Source organism: Pinus tabuliformis, chromosome X (genome assembly GCF_031772625.1).
Source record: "Pinus tabuliformis cultivar Carrire ecotype Pingquan chromosome X, CPIR1, whole genome shotgun sequence".
Lineage (NCBI taxonomy): Eukaryota > Viridiplantae > Streptophyta > Pinopsida > Pinales > Pinaceae > Pinus > Pinus tabuliformis.
In genome coordinates, this window is record NC_142308.1 from 808,896,122 (window position 1) to 808,920,591 (window position 24,470).

Below are 24,470 nucleotides of genomic sequence, written 5' to 3' on the forward strand. Positions count from 1 at the left end.
ATCATAATTATAGACTTGTGTAGACACAGTATGGATGCAACCATCTGTTTATGATTAGTCTACTGTACAATGAATACAAAACTCCTCGCAGCCTGGATGGTGGAAACTAGATCCAGGGTCTTCATTTCTACTTCCCGAAAAGGTACGATTCTATCCATGCGAATAAATGAGTTGATGTCGAACATGGTAGAAACCACTTGATTACCAGTCGATGATGTAAACTGTTAAAAAGTGTGAGAGAGACCACCAGTAATGTCAATGGTTCTCAAAGTATCCAGTACAATACATGAGATGTGAATGAATGAGTTGATGTCGAACATTTCACGGAGTCCTTCGATCGAAAGTCAATGATATAAACCGTCGTCAAAGGTGAGAAACCTGCCATTGATGCATGCAGATTTCAAGGTACTGACGATTTCTAGGTCATCTTTCTAGATAATGTGCTGATGTCGATAGAAAGCGACCCGTTGCAGGCAAGCCCACAACACGAAATCATAGATCAAGTTGAAGAAATGTAGCTGTAAGGACTGACTCTGGGATGGTCAAGATGGATGACGGGTATTTTGCAGATGAATGGTTTATTTGCAGTGACCTCTTGAACACATAACGACACGACAGATGGCTTGGTGACAATTGACCCAAAGTTAATACCCGGCTGAAGACTTTCAATGTGGTTTGGTCAACTGTTAGGCAAAGGATTTCCCAACCCAGGTGAATGAAAAGTGTCGTGTTCAAGAGTGGTGATAAGGTTTCTTCTGAGACAAAGAATAACAAATAGGCTCATTTTCCTCTCTTTTCCCCCACCATTTCTGGCAAGTACCTCTTTATTTTTTACAAGCTTGAGGAGGATAACATATTCTTGATTATAAGCTCATCCTTCGGATGAGTCCAACTTAGTTTAGATTCGAACCCTAAGAAGCAGTGGTCCGTTCCTGTTTGTAATCGAACAGGTCCTTTACTGTGAAATTTTAACGAGTCCAGTATAGGAGAAACTCGGCGTTTTTCAATTTTAGAGAGTCTGAAAAACTTAAGAAGACTCCAAGGTTGAACTTTTTCGTAAATTTGTGTCTCCCAAGCCCGAAAAAGTATAAAATAATACTTGAGAGAACCGCTTGATCTTGCGACCAAGGAGTACTTTCATGATTAGTGTCTTTGACCTGAAAAGTAAAAAGCGATCAAGGACACGTCGTTTTATTTCCAGTATTGAATTTGAAACGACAAAAATCCGGCAATCTTTTCCTGTATTTACAGTCAGAAAAGAGCTATAAGGGGACCGTCTTTCAATTATGTTTTAACGAGTGTAAAAGAAACGCTCGGAAATCTTTTCATGTTTTAGGAGTCAGAAAAGGGCTTAAAAGATGACTCTGATGTTTTGTTTGTGAAAAATGACAATTTTCCCTGAAAATCCTTTTATCCTGCACAAAAACCAACACATTACTCATACCTGTTTAAAGATAGATAAAAATACTTTGAAAAATACCTTTTCACGGTGAAAAATAAACAAATTTAACATTTATTTACTCAAAAAACCTATAAAAAGGGCTTCTACCATTTCATTTTTACCATTTTACTGTTGAGGAGAGAAAAAGGGATTTTTGGCAACAAACTTCCCGTGGATACTGCGGAGAATCCGACTGTCTAAACCGAACACCATCTCATCGGGTATTCTACAACATCCTCCTCTTCATTTCCATCCGTTTAGAATTTGTTTTTAAGCTTTAGTTTCATTTTTTGGAGGCCTTGGGGTTTCAAGGTCTGCTTTTCGGGGTACGCAGGTGCTCCATTGGTGACCTGCGTACCCCGACATTTTCTCAGTTGGGAAAATGCCGAGCATACGCAGCTTGCCTTAAGAGAGCCTGCGTACACATGCTATGTCTCTAAAGGCGGGCTGCGTACACCGCGGAGAGGATTTTCAAACCCTCATTTCTCCAAAATGAGCCAAATTTTTTTAATTTTATGGACTCTAACAGATGTTTTATGGTGTGTAGATTTCCCACCATGCTTGATTGGCGCGAGAGAGAACACGAAGATGTTGATTTGGCCGCCATTAATCACCAACCTTCCATTGATGCTTTGAAGGCATGCGATCTTTACAAATACTGGGCCTTACCTGGCATGAAGGCCCAGGTGCGTTTTCTAGAGTGGCTGGTTGAAAGGTGGAACGTTCAGGATCAGTACTTTTACATTGGAGGGCACCAACTCGAGATAGAGCCCTCAGATATTTACTTTCTCACTGGTTTGCCCAAGAGGGGCGAACAATTGAGTCTGTCCAGGACTAGGCCGGGTGGCCAGTCCATTGCTAGTCTCCGACTAGAGTGGTGCAATAATCAGAACCAAAATAAGGGGATAGAGATTAAAAAGATATCCCGACCTGAACTTATGGTAATTGCCTTTAGAGTTACCAGACTTTGCGGAGCTGCTGCTTTTCACATTGCCACTAGATCCCAGATGCGGATGGCGATTGACTGCTATCGGGGCACCATTTTCAACTGGTGCGATGCTGTGTTGGCCAACTTAAAGGGCCAACTGACTAGGACCAAAAACGGACAGCTGAAGACTTTTGGTTATGGGCCTTTAGTTGTGAGTTTTTCCCTAGAGAGGGTTCCGATGCTAATCCCACAACAACTCACTGTTGAGGTTGGGCCTCCCCGAGAGCCTAAGTTGACGTGATGGGTTGCAGTGATGGCCCGTCATCCTGACGAGGGCACGGAGGTTGTCCGATTTAGGCTGGAGTATTTTCACTGGTTGGAGAACTAGATCTTCTCGATACAGGATTTTCCTTATGCTGGAGTTGATTTTCGTGGAGATACGGACATGATTCTTCCACCGGGAGAACAGTGGGATGACACAGGTACTTCATTTTTCACAAGTTTTTAAATTATCTATTTTTTTTGTTTTTATATCGTCTCAAAGCTGACAGTGACAATTTTCAAAATGCAGATGTAGGCTTACGGCGTCCAGCCAATCTCCGGCCTTTCGAGAGGAGAGTACCAGTTGCACCGGCACCGGCCCCACAGGACGCGGCCGCAGAGACCTTAGCTGAGTTGGAACAAGACCTAGAGCGTCTTACGGCAGACATACCAAAGACTACTATAGATGATATTCCTATCAGGCTTCAGCACTATGTCGTCGCAGTCCCAGGACCTTTTAGGAGGTTCTTGTGTAGGGTAGCCCGTGCAGTGGTATTGTATAGAGAGCATCACCAGTGATTGGATGGTTGCTTTTGTAGACACATGTGACATTTTGGTTTTTTGTACTTATCATTTTTGCCGATCATAAGGTATTTTTCAACCTATGATCGAAGACGATGTATTTTTTGACACACTCCTATCTATATATATCATTATTACCGGCTTATCTTGTTAAACATGTGTGATGAAATGTTTTTAAATTTACATGTATGATTATCGCAAATGTCTGTCTAACATTCGAGAAGCAATTGCATCTGCTAATGTATTTAAAGACCTTGGAATATGCTGATATTCAATGTAATCAAATTCACGTTCCAAGAGACGCACTCTCAAAAATAACCTTAATAACACTGGATTTCTAATGGCATACACTCTATTAAGTTGTAATACAATGAGTTCAGAATCTAACCTCACTATCAAACTCCGAATCCCAAACGAAATAGATTCAGACAATGACTCAATCACTGCACTGTATTCTGCAATGTGTTTTGTTGTTTGACCAAGGCTCACTCCATGCATCGAAACTAACTCGTCAGAGGGCGAATAGATAACCCAAGCTGCGGAAGAGATATTTCGTGTACTACGACAAGCACCATCAATGAATCCAATGTACGTTTTGAGAGGCATCGAAATATGCAATATCAAGAGTAAAACCAAGATAAGCCAGAATAACGACGAGAAACACACTTTCTAAGCTAAGCACACTGTCTATACTAACAAACACACCAGCTAGAAAGAAAAACCTAACCTAACTAAAATCTCCATACCCATCATTTAAGCATAATACCTCTTTAGGTAAAGTCCATTTCTGGGTTTACCCAAAGAGTCCCCGTCAAAATCTACCAGCTCATAGGCCCCTTTTGCTAGCTTTCGCTTGACAATGTAGGGCCCATGCCACATAGGAACGAATTTTCCAGCACCTAATTTATCGTTAGCTTGATCATATAATAGCACTAGGTCTCCTTCGGAAAAATTTCGAGGGGTCAGATTTCGATCATACTGAGCTTTCATACGTTTTGCGTGAGTCTCGATTGCCAATGCAGTGTCACGTCGAGTCTCATCTAATTGAGCTAAGTATAATAAACGCTTCTCCTCTTCGGAAGTAGCTGGAAGTAATTCGACAGCCATTTGAAGTGACGGTATTTCGCATTCAATGGGCAGAACAACTTCCAAACCATAAACTAGTTGGAAAGGAGTGAACCCTGTTGATGTTTTCACTGAGGTTCGGTATGCCCAAAGCGCGGAAAATAACATGTTGTGCCAATTCGACCGATGAATACCAATGATTCGTCAGATCATGATAACTAAAACTTTGTTGATGGACTCAACCAGACCATTCGCTTGTGGATAATAAGGAGTTGAGCTATCGTGACGCAAACCAAGCTGGCCTGTAAGTTCTGTCATCATAACGTTTCGAAAATGGCGCCCATGGTTAGTGATTATCGCTTGTGGGACACCAAACCTAGCAATAATGTGATTGAATACGAAAATTGCAGCTGTCTTGCTGTCTGCCTCGAATGTAGGCATCGCCTCAACCCACTTAGTAAAATAATCAACAGCAAGGATGATATACGCATGCCCCCCGACCGAGTGAGGGTTACATGTAATAAAATCGATACCCCATTTAGCAAAAGGACCAACGGCAATTATAGGGTGGAGAGGAGCAGGTGGTGCGCGCATCTTGCGATCAAACACTTGACAGTTGTGGCATTTCCGGACCGCGATAATACAGTCTTTAAACAAGGACGGCCAGAAGTAGCCAGCGCGCAATATCTTTTGGGCTGTGGCATACCCAGACATATGACCGCCACACGCTCCAGAGTGACAGTCATTCAAAACCCTTTCAGCTTCCTTGTGAGTTAAGCAACGACGAAAAACCAAGTCTGCCCCACGGCGATAAAGAGTATCTCCAATAATTTTGTACTGTTGGGACTGGAATCGAATTTTCCGACGTTCCGACTTTGAAACTTCGTGCCGAAAGGATTGGGTCTGGAGATAGACGATTATATCCCCATACCAGGGATCTAAAGTGCTGATGAGAAACAAAGATTCGTCCGCAATGGGTTCCTCTGCCACAGTTTCTGTGTCAGCACGCGGGAAGTCACACATTAACTCGGCAAAAACTAAAGATTTCTTAGACTTAGATTTTTCAAATTCCAAGTCAAACTCTTGCAGGATAACGATCCATTTAGAGTACTTGCCCCCTAGCAATTGTTTAGTCAAAATGTAGATCATAGGGTTGCAATCCGAAATGACTGTATTTTTTCGGAGTAGAATGTAGTGATAAAAACGTTGGACAGCTTGAACGGCTGCCAATGCCAATTTCTCCACATGTGAATACTTGAGCTTAGTTGGATTTAAGGTCCGACTAAGGTAATATATCACATGTTCCGTTCTGAATTCGTCTTCCTGTACTAAGACCATTCCAATGGTGGAATGAGCGGTGGCGAGGTACAGAAAGTAATCCTAGTTGTAGTTGGGAGGATGCAGCAACGGTGCATGGGTTAACGCATGCTTGAGTGCATCGAAATATTTCTGAGTCATCTCATCCCAAGAGAATTGAGCATTTTGTTTCAACAACCGGGTAAAACCCTTTGTAATCTCGGCGTAGTTAGGAATGAATTGGCGTAAAAAGTTTGCTTTCCCCTGAAAACTTTGGAGTTGGCGAAGACTCGAAGGAGGAGGCAACTTGATGATAGCTTCTACCTTCGAGGGATCGACGCGGATGCCGGCTTTTGAAACTACAAATCCTAGCAATCATCCCACTTCTATATAGAAGACACATTTGTGTGGGTTCAACCAAATCCGATAATGCCTACACCTCATGAAGATTGCTCGTAAATGGACAAGGTGATCAGCTCGATGCAATGAGTGAGCGGGCAAATCATCGAGATACGGTTGCACAATGTGTTTGATGTCATGAAATGCATAAGACATCGCCCTTTGAAAAGTGGCTCCGGAATTCTTCAGCCCAAAAGGTAATTTTCAATAAGCAAATGTCCCCCATGGACAAATGAAAGCCGTTTTTAGTTGATCGGCAGGTAGAATATTGATTTGGCTGTAACCGGAAAAACCGTCCATAAAGGAAAATATTTCACTGCCGGCACAATCATCAATTATTTGATCGGTATAGGGTGTTGGATAGTTGTCCTTGGGACAAGCACGATTGATATCCCTATAGTCGATGCATATTCTTATTGTTCCCTGTTTTTTGTTAACCGGAACAATATTCGATACCCAATCCGTTAACAGGATCGGATAAATGAAACCTGCTTTCAACAGCTTCTCAACTTCTGATTTAATTGCAGCCACTTTTCGTGGGTGAATCTGATGCGAACGTTGCCACACGGGTTTAGCGTCCGGGTAAGTCTTGATCTCATGGACAACAATTGCGGGATCAATTCCTGGCATTTCCTCATAGGACCAGGAAAACACGTCGCAGAATTCTTGAAATAGGGCCTTGTATGTCTGAATTTCGTCATCTGAACACGAGGCACCTATATGAATGTGCTCAACAATTCCGGGCTTGACTGAAATTTCAATGGGAATAGTGCGAGAGATGTTTCCCAAATTCAGCTCTGAATCAGGATGTTTCATTGGACTCTGAGCTTCTTTGACATATTCAGCTGTAAAGATTGCTGAGAAATCGTTTTCAAAACGATCATCCTCAGGTAAAAACGAATATCTATGATGGAGATCTTCCCATGGTAAATCGTCTATGCACAGGACTTCACAAAGTTGTTCGTCAGATGACACAACTTCGGGAAACACTATTAACTCCGAGGTTGATGCGAAAAGTGATTCCTCACAGACCACATTCATTTGGTAGATTTTGGTTGAACTCGGGTCGGTAAAAGACTGCACGGCTTCATAGGCAATTTCATATGGACTCAAAGGCATTGCATCACCGAATGAGTCTATCTCAGATTCAGAAGGAATGATCCAAGGATCGTCATAAACAATGGCGTCTGAAGTAATCATATGAATAGATGCAAATGAAGATACGACATTGATTGGAGGAAAAGGAAAAGTTCCCAGTAAACTGACATCTTTAACTAATCCTATGCCAACATCCTTATAAGGGATAGTCATTTTACCGACATGCTGGATACTCTCTGAAGAGGCTGGGTCGGATGAAAAGTAAGCCAGATGGTCTATTCTTACGATCTTGCCATTATGTGGAAACTTTATTACTCTGAAGACCGATGAAACGACCGTTGTCATAGCGTAAGACCAACTTCAACCCAAGAGAAGGTTGTAGTCTAGAGGGGCATCAACCACCTTCACATCTAGACTAACAGTTTTTCCCTCAACCCCTATAGGAAAATCCTGTAGAATGCCAAACGGATGAAACCCACGGCCATCAAAGGCCTGAAGAATTGTCGGGGATTGATTTAGTGAAGGAGAACCAAGCGATCTCCAGCACTGTATCGACATAATACACGTGGAAGCTCCCTCATCAATTACAGTCCGATGAATAGGCCTGTTTTTTATTATCACTGGGATCTGGAAAGCCATCTGATGAGGCAAACGCGGTGTACTATTTTCTAGATCAAAGATTATTAGGTTCGGGTCCTGAATATCAACAACTCCTATAGCTGACAAAAGTAATTTTCGCTGTGCTGGGCATGATTGCAACACTTCTAAAGCCGACATTGCTGAGGGTGAAACAGCTAAATCCTCAACAATGTTGTAATTATGGGCCGCTCTCGCATGTGGATTGAAACCAGACCTTCGAAGTACACCCTTGGCGGGCGGTTTGATTACTAAGTCAGGGTTAGGTTTCTCGATATGTAGTGGATCGGAACCGGGAGCTGAGGTTGATGGATTTGAATGAGAAGATTCTGCTTCTTTCGATCCATCAACAGGAATTTTACTACCATAATCTTGCGATCGAGTCGCAATCCTTACATGAGACATCATCAATATGGGTTCTTCACTAGAACTCGAGGAAGAACCTATCATCTTACTCTCCTGCTTTGGAAATGGATCTTTCAAAACAATAGGAGTTGGGGAACCCTTGACGATTTTCACAACCTCGGCCCGATGAGGGAAATCTCTTGTAAAATGATCCTCTTCACAAATAAGACAAGGATATCGAGGTTTGTGCTTTTCGTCATTGGTTTCCGAATTTTCTATTTTCTCCTTTGGAGTCTTGTCTGCTTTATTCTTCTTCTTACCTTTCTTCTTCCCACCTTTTTTTGATTTAGCCGTAGATGACTCTACAACGTGAATATCAGCGGAAACTTCAGTAGAAGATTCTCCTGTCGGGGAGTCTGGTAAGGTTATAATAGGAGAAGAATTCTTTGAGGATTTCTTCTTGCTTTTAGTATTCACCGTACCAATCATGCCATCAGCAACATGAGATCCCGAAGGAGCAGCAGCGATTTGATTTGACTTTGGAAGATCTGGGATCTTTTCGTGTAACGCACCTAACTGAGTGTAAACTAAGTCAAGGTACGGCGCTTGAGCAATCACTTGCTCCTCAGTAACTACGCCGGCCTTAACTACGTCTTCAGTAATCTTCGGTAATAATGATTTAACAAACCATTCAACTAAGATTTGGTCCGGGATAAAAACTTTCACTAATCGCCTTCGACGTCTCCATTCATGTATATGATCGGAAATATAAGTTGACGTCGATTGTTTTAATGAAGTTAGTAACTCTGTGACATTATCATATCTGACTGGCAACTGAAAATGAGTTAAGAACGAGGTAGCTAACTGGCTAAAATTATAAAAAGAGGCCCGTGGTAACTCAATGTACCACTTGGCCGCGAGACCAATGAGCATACGCTGGAAAAGACGTAAGCGGATCGAATCATCCGAGATGGAATTTGAAGCACACCAGAGGTGGTAAGTCATCACATGATTTGACGGATCCTCTCCAGACTTACCCTCGAACTTGGGAATGTCATTGGGCAACTTATTCGGCATTGGCGGCCAAAACGGAAGATAATTGATCGGATCGTTCGTTAGGCGCGTCAAGTCTGGTAAATCCAAAGTTGCGATAAACTCTAATTGCCGATTAGGATCCCTAAAACTCTGGGTCACAAGACCAGTCCCAGGAGGAGGATATCCAGGATAACTTGGAATAGGAATCACATTCGGGATATTGTATCCTCCTGGAAAACTAGGATTAACCGGACCGTACTGGGGTTGTTGAGATTGTTGATAAGTGTACCCAGGATACGGTTGATACTGGTAAACTGGCTGTTGGACAACAGGCCCGTATTGGTACTATCCCTGGTACGGTTGATAAGTGAATTGTGGTTGACTAGTGACAACCGTACTTAAACCAGGCTGTCCTACAGGCATCTGAACCGTAGTTTGAATCGTGGATCCAGACAATGATAAAGATGTCTGAGGAGTAGTGGCAGAGACAGTAGAAACCAGAGCTGTCGATACTCCAGAAGTAAGTGTGGTGGATGGAACAGATGTTGCGGTAGTTGCAGCAGTTGTTTGAGATGGAGTACTAGGCACAATGGGCGACTGAGTAACTACCGAAGGTACAGAAGTTTGAACATTAGACTGGACTGGTTGCTGGGGTGGACCAGAAACTAAAGGTTGTCTAGTTTGAGATGACAACTGTACGCTTGGCTACAACACCTGTTGAACTTGCGATGGTTCCCACACTATGTCCATTCCGGGGTATTGACCCATGACAGGTTGAGGATACTGAGATCCATAACCAGATTGAGGGTAGGATTGATAATTGAAAGGTACATTTCCCGTACCTTGAACATAAGATTGACCTTGGGGTGGTTGATAACCTTGACTCGAGTACTGACCTTGAGGTAGATACCCTTGAGGTAAGTACTGATACTAGGGTTGACCTTGAGGCATAAATTGATACTGAGGTTGACCTTAAGGAATGTATTGCACTATGGGTACATATTGTCCTTGAGGTTGCCCCCCAGACGCAATTTGTGTACCTTGAGGTTGCCCCGCAGGCGTTAATTGAGGCTGCCCCCTAGGCGGTAACTGGCCACCTTGAGGTTGAGAACCAGGAATTGAACCTGACATCATGTAAATGTCTCCTACACCCAACGGTTTATTACCATTGTTTCCAGTTAATAACCCATGTTCAATGGGTTGAGGAGATGCTCCCGCAAAAGTACCAGAAAGTGACTGATACCCAGAGGGAACAGAAGGACCGCCGTACAAGAAAGATTCAGGAGATTGAGTGAACATGGACGACTGACCAGACATATTTACAGGAGTATAAATACCTCCAGGTGGATAAGGAGTATGAGGTGGAGAAAAAATTGACCCTGAGTTATCCAAATAATTAGTTAACGAAAGATACCAAGTAGTACTTCTAGGTGGACTGTAAAAAATGGATTCACGCTCCCTTAGATCAATAGTAGGTTGATCTTCAAGGATAGAGACGCCTATTTCTTCTTCTGGAGCAAGTTATTCAATAGCTATCAAACCAGAAGGAAGATTTTCGGTGATGACTCTTTCTACCCTAGGTGAATCAGGAGCACTAGAAGTTGGAGTAACAGGTTCAGAGATTTCAGGTTCTTCGCCTATATCACTAGTAGATGAAAAACTACCAGCAAGCTCGGAAACTGCAACAGCTTCGGGATTATAACCTGTTTCTAGACCTTGGTAATCTGGATGGACTACCAATGACGACTCTCCTTCTTCAGGTGAACTTACTTTACTACCACTAGGAGTTACAAGGACTTTCAAACCTTCGTAATGACCCGGGACGTCTTCAGGAGGTTCGTCCCAAAGTCTACGGGACTTCCTCAACAAATCGGCCACGGTAACAATCTCAGGAGACTGGCCCCGAAGTCTACGGGACTGTCTCGGTAATTCAGCCACAGTTAAAAACTTTTAACTACTGCACACGCAAACAAAGTAAAATCTCAAAGCAAACCACCTAAAGTCTCTAAAGAACCAAACAAATTCGAATCACACGCCTAAAGAATCTAGGGCGTCAAACCATACACAAACAGTAGCATTCCGGACCGAAAACACTAGTTGGTGATGAAACCCAACATCGCCGAATTCAGTACAGAAGTGGTGGGTGGAACAGTTACTCCGGCAACCTGCTTAATGAATAGACCGGCACAAGTTCGTCCACTTTAACCATCTCGAGTGAAGTGAACCCCCTGGAAAATCCAAGTGAGTCTAGCCGACGTCTGCTCCAGGTACGGTGGGATCTTCCCTCCACCGTCACCTGGGGTAGAATCCTAAAGATAATGGTCACTAAGGTTACCAACAACAACAAATATACCTGGGGGAACAGTCTACGACCCGATAGCACGCAAGGGCAGAGAAACAAGCTCAATCCCCTTGCCGGCTCCTTGACAATAATCCAAGGTTTACCGACAAGTGACCCCAGGCTCCTCGACAATAATCCGAGGTTTACCGTTTGTAGTACGTGCGTATCTGGCGTCTTTCCCAATGAAGGAGGATTGATCCCCTCACTGGTTCGGACACGGTCTCGTGCTTCTCCTTTAAGAGGAGCTTTCCCAGAGTACAAATGAAACAGTTGGATTTATCCTACCACAAGATGAGCTACTTGTTTGGTTTTACTGTCTTGGAGAGTTAATTACTCTCCTACTCCAAGACACTAGCCTGATCTATATTGGTGTTTCAGAGCCCTAGTAAATAAAATGTTACTAAGTTGATTTTACTTTAAGCGTTAATTTTTTATGGCTTTTCTTTAGGACAAAAGGTAGTGGAGATGAAACTGATGGTGTGTAGACTCGAGTCAAATCCACTAAAAAGATGCACTTAGGATGATTTATACTAATTTTCTTTTTCAATGAATTCCCTAGCTAAGAGAGTTGGAGAATGCAAAATTGATATAAAGACAACTTTCTTGGCAATGAAAATCAAAGAAACAATCTCTTTATCTTTTCCAAAGCATACTACACATGACCACTAATTGTTTCCCGAAAATTCCTTTTCTTTTCAAAGACTCGAATGCTACTAAAGCAAACTTTTCTTCAAAAGATATTTTTAGTATTTTTCCCTATATTAACAAAGCATGTAAAACTACTTTAACAGAAATCAAAGTTAAAAAATCTACGGCAATCAAATCAACTCAATTTCACCCAAAAGCAAATCTAAGAGAAATTCACCTAAAAGTAAATCTAATGAGGCAAAAGCCTACCAAGTATGATTCCAGGATGTTTTACTCAGTCATGATTTAACCAAGGACTAGTTAATGCAGAATCAAAAACCAGTCAAAAACAAAAATTAAAATCTTTTGTTCTTTTTCTTAAGAATGAAATTCAAAACTTTAACCAGCAAGCTTTCTTGAAATTCCGCAAAGAGACAACACAAAGGTAGGTTTCTCACACGGGTGGATTTTATGAAAGGTCCGACTCCTAAGAAGACTGAAAAGACCAGGGAGATCCAAGGTGCTATATATGCTCCAATAGAGGTTAAAGCACTAACATAATTAGAGATACTATTGCATAAATACAATGTACCAACCTTTTCTCCTTTTATTATTACCGAGGCTCCTTTAGTGACCTTCCAGGTTTTATCTATGAAAGTAGTTATGGAACCTTCACCTCCCAACTGCCCTATTGAAATCAGATTTTTCTTTAGATATGGAACATGCCTTACCTCCTTCAATAACCATTGATTTCCATTCTGTTGTTTTATGAAAACCTGTACCAAAAATCAAACCCTAGCGCTAGAACCTCTATGAAATTCACTAAAACTCTTGACACTGATGAAACAAGCTTAGGTGAAGACTCCTGACAGGTAACCAGTGGATCTGGGCAGCAAAAACAAATTAAAAACAAAATCTAAGAGGCAAAAAGGAGAAAAATTGAAATTTTCTCAATTTTGACAGGGTACGCAGGCAACCTGTTTGCACAGGTGCGTGTATGCTCTGTGTACAAAGCTGCAGTGCGTACAGGTACGCATTGTGCTCAACGCAGAGGCTGCGTACTTATAGAAAAACCAAGAAAAACTAAAATCTAATTTAACCCTAAGCTATCCCACCCAAATGCACAGTCAAACAACCAAAAATCATAAAAGAAACGACTTTTCTCAAATCAAAGTTTCACACAAAGGAAAAATCATTCACATCAATGGAGTTCCCCAGCGGAGTCGCCATTTTGTCATGCGGAAAGAGTCAATTTTGTGGACAAAACTGGCTCCCTAGAAGCTAAGGATTTCTAGTGACAAACAAGACAAATAAACACTACCTTTCTCTAAATATGCATTTAGAATACAAGTAATCAGGTGTTTATAACATACCTCTAGTCCAACGCTTTGTAGTAGTCCAGCCTCGTCGATCCGGATGAGCTCCTCCTTCTCTTCGAAACCTGCATTCACTAACAAGCAAAATATTACATAGCACCTGAATAACTTGTAAAATAAAACATATTCATCATACAAACCAAGGAGTATATGAAACAAATCATGTATAACAATCTGTTGAGAAAAGTGAGCTTAATTGTATTAAGTGGAAACAAAAGAAACCATTACAACCTGAGCCTTGGTGTTGTGCAGGTCCCTCCTAGGGTCCAGCAAGAGTTCTCCTTTACTTTGATCAGCTCACCCACTTCCAAATAAGGCTAGGAAAGGATGGTAATCTATCCTCTCAAGCTCTATAAGGGAGTCGTAATTCCAACAGCATCTACCCTTAGGAATGTTCAGCTTTCAACCTCCCCTCCCTCTGGACCAATGCCTGTATTTATAGTGCTTTAGAGGAAGTTAATTAGGTACACCATCAATGGGATAAGCCCCTCTTTGAATGGGATAGCTCCCCTCTTGATGGGATAAGTTCCTCTTTCATAGGGATACATGAACCATCTAGAGGCGCTCAATACACGTCAAACAAACTTCTAGAATGCTCTAGAAATGACCACAAGTAACTTTTTTGAAGTGAAACTTGCGCCTTTTGACCTTTACAGGAGTACGCACCCACCCCTTTATAGACAGAGCGTACAAGTACATAGGTATTGTGAAATTTGGGGTGCGTACACGCAGGTAAGGCTAAGAGAAACTGCGTAACCAGAGTTATTTGACTTTTTAAGGACTTTCTCTCTTTCTTGGAGTTTGACATGAGGAGCAGAGGTATGAGACTTGCCAAGGAGGATAGTATGACAGTTGATGGAGCCATACTAACTGCAAATATTCATGGTGACAAATTTTAGTGTAATAGGCTTGTTCATGGGGATGTCAGTAAGATGGTGCTGGTCCAGAATGTATTTAAAGAAATCAGACAAGGGGTCAACTTGGGCTTGTGATCCCAAGGATTCCCCGTATGCCATGGAGAAATTAAGATAGCCCCCTATGATAATTTGATCCATAGATGTTGAGTTTAATTCAAGAAAATGCTACCAGAATTCCTCTCTCCTCTGGAAAGGGCCATATACATTGATAATCCTCAAGGTCTCCCCTAGCAAAGAAATCGGTGCCTATAAAGCCCACTCCTCCCCAGGTGGCAGTTACATTTATGGTCTGGGGATTGTATCCGATGGCTATGCCTCCAGCCCTACCTATGGCATCCAGTGCATGGAAGTGCCATCCAGGTCGGATGGTAGTAAGGGTATGATCAATAGAATCTGCATTGCCCAAAGTCTCTTGTAGCATAATGATATCAGTCGGTTCATTCTCAATCAACCTCCACATGGCTAGTTTTTTGGAGGTACTAGCCAGACCTCTGTAATTAAAGGAGAGGAATTTCATGTCGAAACCCCCTCTCGGGCTTGCAATGCTCTAAGTACCCCTTCCATGGTGGATTTTTTGCCCGATGTAACCTCAACACTGACTTTCTGTATGGCCTTTGTCAGGTAAGATTTACGCCTGTGGGAAGATTGAGCAGGGGGTCCAGGGTAGGCCAGCCCCAATCCTGTTTGGAGATCAGGACCCAATAAGAGCCTGGATCGAAGGTTGTAGGAGTAAGGCAATATCGGGTGGGAAGAGGCCGAAACCCCTGTTGAGGATGGAGTCGGATGGATAGTAGGGGAGGCAGGGTCAATGATGGGCGGGGGGATGGAAATCGCATAAGTAACCAGAGGTGCATTTACATCCAATGGTGCAACAACGGAAAGTGATAATGAAGATGAATGAGAGATTAGAGGAGAGGAAGGAGAAGTGCCCGATTTCCGTGCCATTTCCACAGCAGCTACAGCTCTTGCTCATGTCAAAGGGGGTGAGGGCGGCTTGTTGGATTCTTTCACCTCCTTTGAGGATTCACCGAAGTTGAAAAGCTTTGGAACCGGAGTGCTGATGCACAATGCCGACACAAGAGCTTTTCCTTTTAGAGATGATGGTGAGCCGAGGGAATTAGCAGGCTTCACGAGCAGAGGACATTCATTGAAAACATGCCCTACCTTATGACACCTTCTACAACAGAAAGGAACACCCTCGTAATCCAAGATCTGTATTCTGGTGTAATGCCTCCATTTCAGGGTAATCTTCTCTTCCAGGCCCTCCCTTGTGTCCAAGTGAACTAGGATTCTTGCCAGCGCCCGATTTTTTGTCTAAACATAGGTCTTATCATATTCCAAATACGTCCCAAGGGCATTTCCAATCCTAATAAACACTGCTTCAGACCAGAATTGTAAAGGAAGACCTAGTAATCGCACCCAGATAGGTCCTGCTCCAATTTGTTCCCATTTCGGATCGAATAGCGGTGACCAACACTTGAGGAGGATTGGTGCCATCTCTATGTGCCAGTATTTGGCAAGAATCAGATTAGTATAGTTAGCCTTTGAAAAGTGTAGGGAAAACCAACCCCGAGCCAAGCTCTGTACCTCTGGGAGCTCCTGAAGAATGCCACCCTAGATCTCTTTTACCCAATTTGTGAGCCTGGTTGCTGAGTAAGCCCTTCCTCTCACATGTCCAACAAGTACTCTGTTGGCCTTGTCCACCACCTCGCCCATTGGTATGTCTTCACCGAATGTGATGGTAAGGTCCTTTGCGGACGTCTTCACGCACTTGACCTTTCTCTTCCCTGTTCTTGGCACTGATGGGTGTTCCGTCAATGGATCTGATCCCACATCCTTCAGGGGAGTTGCCGCTTTTGATTTTATGACTGGAGAGTCGAAGCAACCCGATGGGAGGGAATTAGGGTTTGCAGAAACTGTAGGGGGCGAGGTTCGTGGAGGCGCCGGGTTATGGAGGGGGAGCAGATAGAAATTAGGTGAGGGAAGCGTAATGGCAGTGAGAAGATCGAGCGTGCTAGGGGAAAGCGGGGGGTAATCAAGACCCAAGGTTTCCAGAGAGAGAGATCCAAAGTGCAGCGATGAGGCTGAGGATCTCGGAAGTGCAACAATCGGTGAAGTGTCTGGGAGAGGAGGAGCAGATCTGTCAATGCTAGGGTTAGGGCTTCGACTGCCAAAAATGGTTTGTCCCTCGAATGGATCCTGGGAATAATCAAGGGCCTCCTCTTCGATATCCATCGCTTCCATTAACGGAAATTGCCACCAAAACCGCCAGGAGATAGTTGACCCTATGCACAACAAACGACTGTCGACAGGTCGTTGAGGTAGGGTAACAACTATCACATATGCCCGAATAACTGCGATTAAATTAAGTTCTGTCTCTGTGCAGGTGCAGAGATGCATGCACGCCACCTGCCTACCTGCGGTCACGTCAGAGCCCAGAACATCTTTGCTCTTTCCAACCCAATTTTATGTAATTGATGTAAATAAATAAGAAAACAAAATTATTTATTATAATGCTTGTCTCATGGGTTTCATGAGCAAGGAATTTTATTTTTAGTTGTGGCTCCCATTGTGAGCCTTTAGGTTTTGTCATCTAGTCATAGAACTCAATTTGAGTCAATGTCATGTATGAAGGACCCTCTTGGGCATGTTAAATTTTTGTATGAGTCATTAAATGTATAAGAAGGCCCTCCAAGACCAAGCAAATACACCTCCTACAAGTCGGCTACAAGATGGAATAAATGATCTCCACCAAAAGACATGTCGACTCACCCTCGCTCAAGTCAACCTAATTGATTAGGAAACAACTATAAATAGGTAGTTCGGCCTCATTTTAGAAGGCAAAATTTCAGTGAAGCAATTCAGTCTGAAATCAAGAAGTGCGAAGATCACTTAGAAGGGAGCCTAATCATCAACGAAGAGAGAAGGAAAAAGAGCAAAGTCCTTAGCTTCATTTTGGGTTTATTTTAGGGTGGTTCTACGTGTGAGGAAGAGATGGAATATCAGCTACAGGAAAGGCCGAGAAGATTACAGTCCTCTTAGGCAACTGAATTGAAAAAGGGCAAGTCAAAGGATAAGCTGAGATAAGGAGACTCTATCCTAAGCAAAGGTATCAAGGGCATTTTCTAGAAGGAGAAACTACGGTTTCTAAATTAGGGTCAAAGATTGTAGACCTAATTCAAGGAAGCCAAAATAAGGTGAAGGTCTGAAGCAAAAGGAATTCGAATTCTAAAGGGTAGTTGAGAAAGAGGAAGGAGAAAAAGTTTGTCCAATATTGACTAGATCAAGAAGGATCTCATCAAGGAAGTTTTGTGTCTTGGCCTTGGAGAGGAAAATATGTCAAGGGTCTTGGTCTTGGTATTCTTCAATTGAAGTCTCTATACGAAGAAGAATTTGTTTTGGTTTTCCTCTCAACTGGGAGAGGTTTTGGCCCTGGATGATAGCCTATATTCTGTGTCTCGTCTCTTTATGGTTTATGCATTTATAGCTATCTGATGAAGAAGAACACTATATAACATAAGTAATAGAAGATCCTAATCTAAGAAGTAAAAATCATTCACAAGCAATTATTGAAAGAATATAAATCTCGTAATATTGATGCCTCAGATTTCTCAACATGGTATCAGAGCTGAGGTGAAAAAGTCAAGGAAGGGAATCTTATCAAGGGACACTCAAGGATCAAATATCGAGGAAGTCATCAAAGTGAAGATCATCTTGAAGTCAAGATGTACAAGGGAAGCATCATAACCCTAGATCAAAGAAGAAGTCTACAAAGACGTTTTGTAACCTTCAAGCCATCGCAAGAGACCTCAAAGACCCTAATCAAGTTAAAGGACTTATACATCAAGCAAGACCAAGAACGTTTTCATCAAGATTCTAAGGCGACCTCTCTCTCGTTGAAGCAAGATCCTTATCATTGAAGACATCATAAAAAATTCATCATTGACCTTCGTCAACAAAAACTCCACCATCAAAGGATCTAAAGGGATCTCTCTCTTTGTGGGATCAAGGATCATTATTGAAGAAACCTATCTTCATCAAAGATAAGTTTTCTATTCTCTAATAAACATCAAGGAACCAACAAGAAGAAGGATCATCCTATAAAGTAAGTGTATTTATGTCCGCATCTGAATCTATCAAAATGTATTTTTGCAAGGAAATCAACAAATTGGTTGGGGCTTCAAACTATCTTGCATGGAAGAAAAGGATAGAATTGAATCTCATTGAAAATGAGGTTATGGAACATGTCAAAGGATCAATCACCAAACTAGCAAAGGAATATGCTCAAGAACTTGCAAAATATATGAAAGGGGAAGTTAGGGCTCAAAGGATTATAATAGAATCCATCAAGGATCCCCTCATCCCATATGTATCAAAACTAGAAACTTCAAAAGAAATATATGACAAACTAGTAGAGTTGTATTCTGTAAGAACTGATGGAGAATTCGTCTCATTAAGGAAAGAAATCTACAAGCTAAATATGTCAAGGGAAGATGGAATAACCTCATACTTTATGAGGATATATGAAATCAGGGATCAACTTCAAGATCTAGGAGAAGTCATGTCTGATATAGAAATGACTACAGTTGTACTAAATTCACTATTGAAGGAGTGGGGTAACTTTACTTCAAGTATTTATGTGAAGAAAGAACCTACTCGATTACAGGATCTATGGTCACTATGTAAGATTGAAGAATCTTGACTGAAGGCCAAATTTCATGTGGGAGCAGGCGAGAAAAATCAAGCTTATGCTACAATGACAAGAAGAAAGGGAAATTTTGGAAAGTCTGGTTCTCAAAAAAAGAAAAGGGACATGGCCAAGATTCAATGCTATGGGTGTCAAGAATATGGGCACTAAAAAAGAGATTGTCCTAAGATCAAGAAGGGAAATAATAAAAGAGGAAGATAAAAACCCCATATCACCAAAGAAGTGGAGGAAGCTGAAAATAAGAAGTCTAAGAAAGAGGAAGTAAGATATCTCTACTATGACTAAGATAGTCTTCCTCACCTAAGTTCTTTTCAAGTTCCTAAGTCTTATGTTGTAAGACATGGCTATCATGATTCACTAAGAAAAATGATGGGATGCATCATGGCATCATAAAAGCATGGAAAACATAGAGCTTATGAAATCATCATAGAGAAGCATGAAAGATGGTTGAGGCATGGCAATCAACTATGGCAATATATCTCTTGGGAACCTCATTGGAAACATAAGTGGCACTTATGGAAAGTCATTCAAGACAAAGCTTATCATACATTAGTCAAAAGGAAACATCTGCTAGATGGGGATAGTCTAGATCCTCAAGATTCTCTAATGGAATCTTCATCGAAAGGTTCACCAAACAAGAGGGGAAGTAAGAGTTTCATCAAATAAATCCAACCTGTGGAATTCATGGGATGACGATATGATGACAAAAGAGATGAAGCAGATCAAGGGATTGAAGTTCTTTCAATCAAGGAATTTGTTGAAGAAAGTCTAGATGACATGAAGGAAAATGAGGTATGTATGCTTACTTTTGATATTGTAGAGTCATGTCATATGGTTGCAGGTAACATGTATCAATGCTTTATCTTAAGAGTGTAATCAAAAGGAAGGATCTCCTCCTTCGAAGGGATGCAAGAATGCATGGGTCACACAATCACTGGATGAAATCAACATAATATGTCCTCATATGTACTATGAGGTGGTTGAAATTAATTGGATGAAATCTAATTGGAAGTTCCTGGGAATGAAATGTCTAAAAGGAAGGAAGAGATTGTGGAATATGCAACCATGGAAAAGGAAATCAACATCCGAGAAACTGAGAGATCTGACTAGGATATATCTAATAAAGATATATAAACTCTGATGAAGTATGAAAAATAAAGAGACCCTTGACAATATATATCTTTGTGAGATGTGTTGACATGTATGCATGATGTTGATGCAAACTAGAAGATGTCATGATGAAAGACCATCACAAAGGTAATTTTGATTTAATGTTCATTTCTTTATTTTTGAACAAATATCTGGATGGGCTTATGTAAGGTTGTCGAGGGAATATATATTATATCTTCCACCCTCGATGCCCATGTAGTAGGATGAAAGATCCTTAAGGAAACATGGCATGAAGAAGGCAACATGGCATGCAGAAGGTCAAATATGGACTAATGGATTACTTTTTGATGATGACATGACTAACTCATGGATGAAAGTTATGGGTGGTTTGTGCCCTATGAAGAAGTACCAAACATGAAGACTCCTAAATAATGAAAAGAAGTTCATGACATCGTGAGGAGGAGTTCTTCAAGCAGTTGGTTTTCCCATCATCTCTACTTGAGGAGTTGCTTTAGGTCCCCAATTAAGAGGGAGCTTGGAAACAAGTTTCTTACTTGGAAGAAAAATGCCTAATCCAGGAGGGATCTTAGGTACATTCCTTCCGTAGGAATGAGTACATTCCTTTATTGGAATAGATATTTCCTCCATAATTAAGAGGGAGAGATAGACACATCATTCTTGTCATCACTTGGGAAGACAAAATGGAGGATTGGGTAAACATCTAGCATCTAATGCTCTTTGAGGGTGAGTTAGGGAATCTACGATAAGAGTAGTTGTTGAGGACCGATATTCTTTGAGGACTGGGAATCTAAGATAAGAATAGTCTTGGTGGAATACACCCTGAGAACCCGGGTTGGGTATGTTCCGAGAGAGATAATGATGAGGGTGTCTAGACATCATTGGTCTCGCCAGCATTGAGCTCCAATCTCGTGGAGAGATAGAGCTGTTAGTTAAGGCCTTTCTATGTAACAATGTTGGCTAATATGATGCTAAACAAATAGGTTACCAATATGACTCTTCTTATGAATTCCTCAGATTGAGAATGACCAAGTACGATTATGAATACCTCCCTAGTTAAGAGGGAGTGTTGAAAAGTGTAACTAGGTTCGATATTCATAATGACACGTGTAATTGTGATTTTATGTAATTGATGTAAAGAGAAAATAAAAATATTATTATAATGCTTGTCTCATGGGTTTCATGAGCAAGGAATTTCATTTTTAGTTATGGTTCCCATTGTGAGCCTTTAGGTTTTGTCATCTAGTCATAAAAGTCAATTTGAGTCAATGTCATGTATGAAGGACCCTTCTTGGGCATGTTACATTTTTGTATGAGTCATTAAATGTATAAGACGAACCTCCAAGACCAAGCAAAGATACCTCCTACAAGTCGGCTACAAGATGGAATAAATGATCTCCACGAAAGGAAATGTCAACTCACCTTCACTCAAGTTGTCCTAATTGGTTGGGAAACAACTATAAATAGGCAGCTCAACCTCATTTCAGAAGGCACAATTTCGGTGAAGCAATTCGGTCTGAAATCAAGAAGTGCGAAGATCACTTAGAAGGGAGCCTAATCATTAGCGTAGAGAGAAGGAAGAAGAGAGAAGTCTTCAGATTCATTTTGGGTCTGTTTTAGGGTGGTTCTACGTACGAAGAAGAGAGGGATTATCTGCTGCAGCAAAGGTCGAGAAGATTACAATCCTCTTGGGCAACCGAATTGAAAGAGGGAAAGTCAAAGGAGGAGTTGAGATAAGGAGACTCTATCCTAAGTGAAGGTATCAAGGACATTTTCTAGAAGGAGAAACCAGAGTTTCTAAATTAGGGTCAAATATTACAGACCTAATTCAAGGAGGCCGAAATAAGGTGAAGGTATGAAGCAGAAGGAAGTCGAGTTCTAAAGGGTAGCTGAGAAAGAGGAAGGAGCATAAGTTTGTCCAGTATTGACTAGATCAAGAAGGATCTCATCAAGAAAATTTTGTGTCTTGGTCTTGGAGAGGCAAATAGGTCAAGGGTCTTGGTTTTGGTATTTGTCAATTGGAGTCTCTATAAGAAGAAGAATTTGTTTGGGTTTTCCTCTCAAGCGGGAGAGGTTTTGGCCCTGGCTGATAGCCTATATTATGTGTCTCTTGTCTCTTTATGGTTATGCATTGATAACTGTTTGATGAAGAAGAAAAATATAATAACATAAGTAATAGAAGATCCTAATCTAAGAAGTAAAAAGCATTCACAAGCAGTTATTGAAAGAAGAGAAATCTCTTAACACTAATGCCCTAGATTTCTCAACATAAGTTGGATGAGTATTCATTTCCAATTTGAGTAGATTACAAACTACAACTTGATATAAAGGTATGAAGTTAATTTATTGACTTAGTTCTTCTTTAGAGGCGAGAAAAATGTTACAAGGTAGTTATATGCAAGGAACATTAAAAAGTCCATGGAAATTATTTCCATTTTTTGTTGTTTCTCCACTACTAGTAGGTGGTCGTAGTGTCAATGGAGTCACCCTTGTATTACAAACCTTTCTCCATTGCCAACAAGGGTCCATATCCTCGATGAAGACACTTGTATTTCCCACACATTCTGAAATGATTTTCCCAAGCATTTGTCTTTAGCTCATTTTCTTTGCTCTCTTTTTTTTTGTTGGTATTATTTTGTTTTTAGAGAGAAGTAAATGGGGAATTTTAGTCATCCTTTAAAAGCATATGGGACAATACCTCTTAGCTAGGATTGTTTTAGGTATGTTTTCCTTATCATGAGCACCTTCCTTACATGTATTGCTTTGGGCACTCCAACAAATTTTAGGTAAAACATAAATGATTATTAGATGTGTAAGTGAAGCCTCAAAGGTAATTGACAATTTGTCAAAAACCAATTTTGGGTTCCTCATAACCATCCATTGTCCAAGTAGCATTTCACCATACAATTTAAGTTTCAAGTACTACACTGACATACTAAATGAAGAATAAGAACCAATATTTTTTGTATTGGGTTTGAAGAAAATCTTCATAATTCTATCCAATTTTGTTCCATCACATTGAAGTAAGATGAGTGTTAGCAAAAAGTATTTAATTTATGCAAAAGGGAAGCAATAGAGAATTCTTTGAAGAGGAACTAGCTAAGTAAAGATAAAAACTAGATATGAAATAAGCAAAGCAAAAAGCAATGAATAGACGCAAATCAAATATATGAAAATAAGTGGAATTCAAATGTAGAACTGAAATAAGGAAAACCAAACTATTGATTTACAAGTCAACTACCCAATTGACGATGAATTAAATTGTCTTTCCAAGACTTGGTCATTGATAGGGAGGAGCATTACTTCTCCTTCAAGTTTTTGTTGTTTGTATGTGCCTAAGCCAAGTTTCTCCACTACCAAGTAAGGACCAAGCCACACTCGTTGGAATTTAGAATATTCTCCTCTTTTTCATGTGGTTTCCCCATTTCAACACCAGGGCTCATACCTAATATTTATTTTCTCCTATAGATTTCTTATGAAACCATCTCTTAATGGCATATTGATCTTCTTTTCCTTCCCTCTTTCTTCTTCAAGCTTAAGCATAATATCAACCCTCCTTTGTATGATGGGGTGGTTCTTCCCACATGAGGCCAAAGATAACTAGAGAGACAAAAATCAGTTCTTTGGGGCAAGGATGGCTTCTTTTCCATTAAATAAGAAATAGAGAGATGTTCCTAGAGAGTATTTTGGATTACTCTACATTCTAGAGAATATTGGGTAATATGTTATGCTAGTTTCTTTAATTGTCAGTGACAATTTGTCTTAAGATGTGGATAAGGTTTTTGTTGGTGGAATCAATTACACCATTTCCCTATGGGTAGTAGTTAGTTGCATATCGTAAAATGATCCCTCTATCTAAAGTAAAATAAGTTAAATTTAAAGAAGAAAATCATGTAGCATTATAAAACACAAGAGTGGTTGGCAGACCAAGCTTGGGGTTCATATGATGCTCTAGAAATTTAATGACAACATATTCATTTACCTTCATTAGAGGTATGGCCTCGGTCCATCTTGTGAAGTAATTGGTGGTAGTCAGAATGTACCAGTGTTGTCTAGAAGAATGCAAGTTGATTTCACCAATGGAATCTAGTGCCCATTGCTCATAAGGTTCTTCAACAATGACGAGTTGCAAAGGAACTATTGGTTTCTTCTCTTTTCCAACACACTTATGACATGCTTTGCATTTTAAAGCATAAGTGCGATCATCTTTGAAAATTGTTGTCCAATAATAACTGATTCTCAAGATCTTATGAGCTATATTTTTTCTAGCAAAGTGTCCTCTAGTAG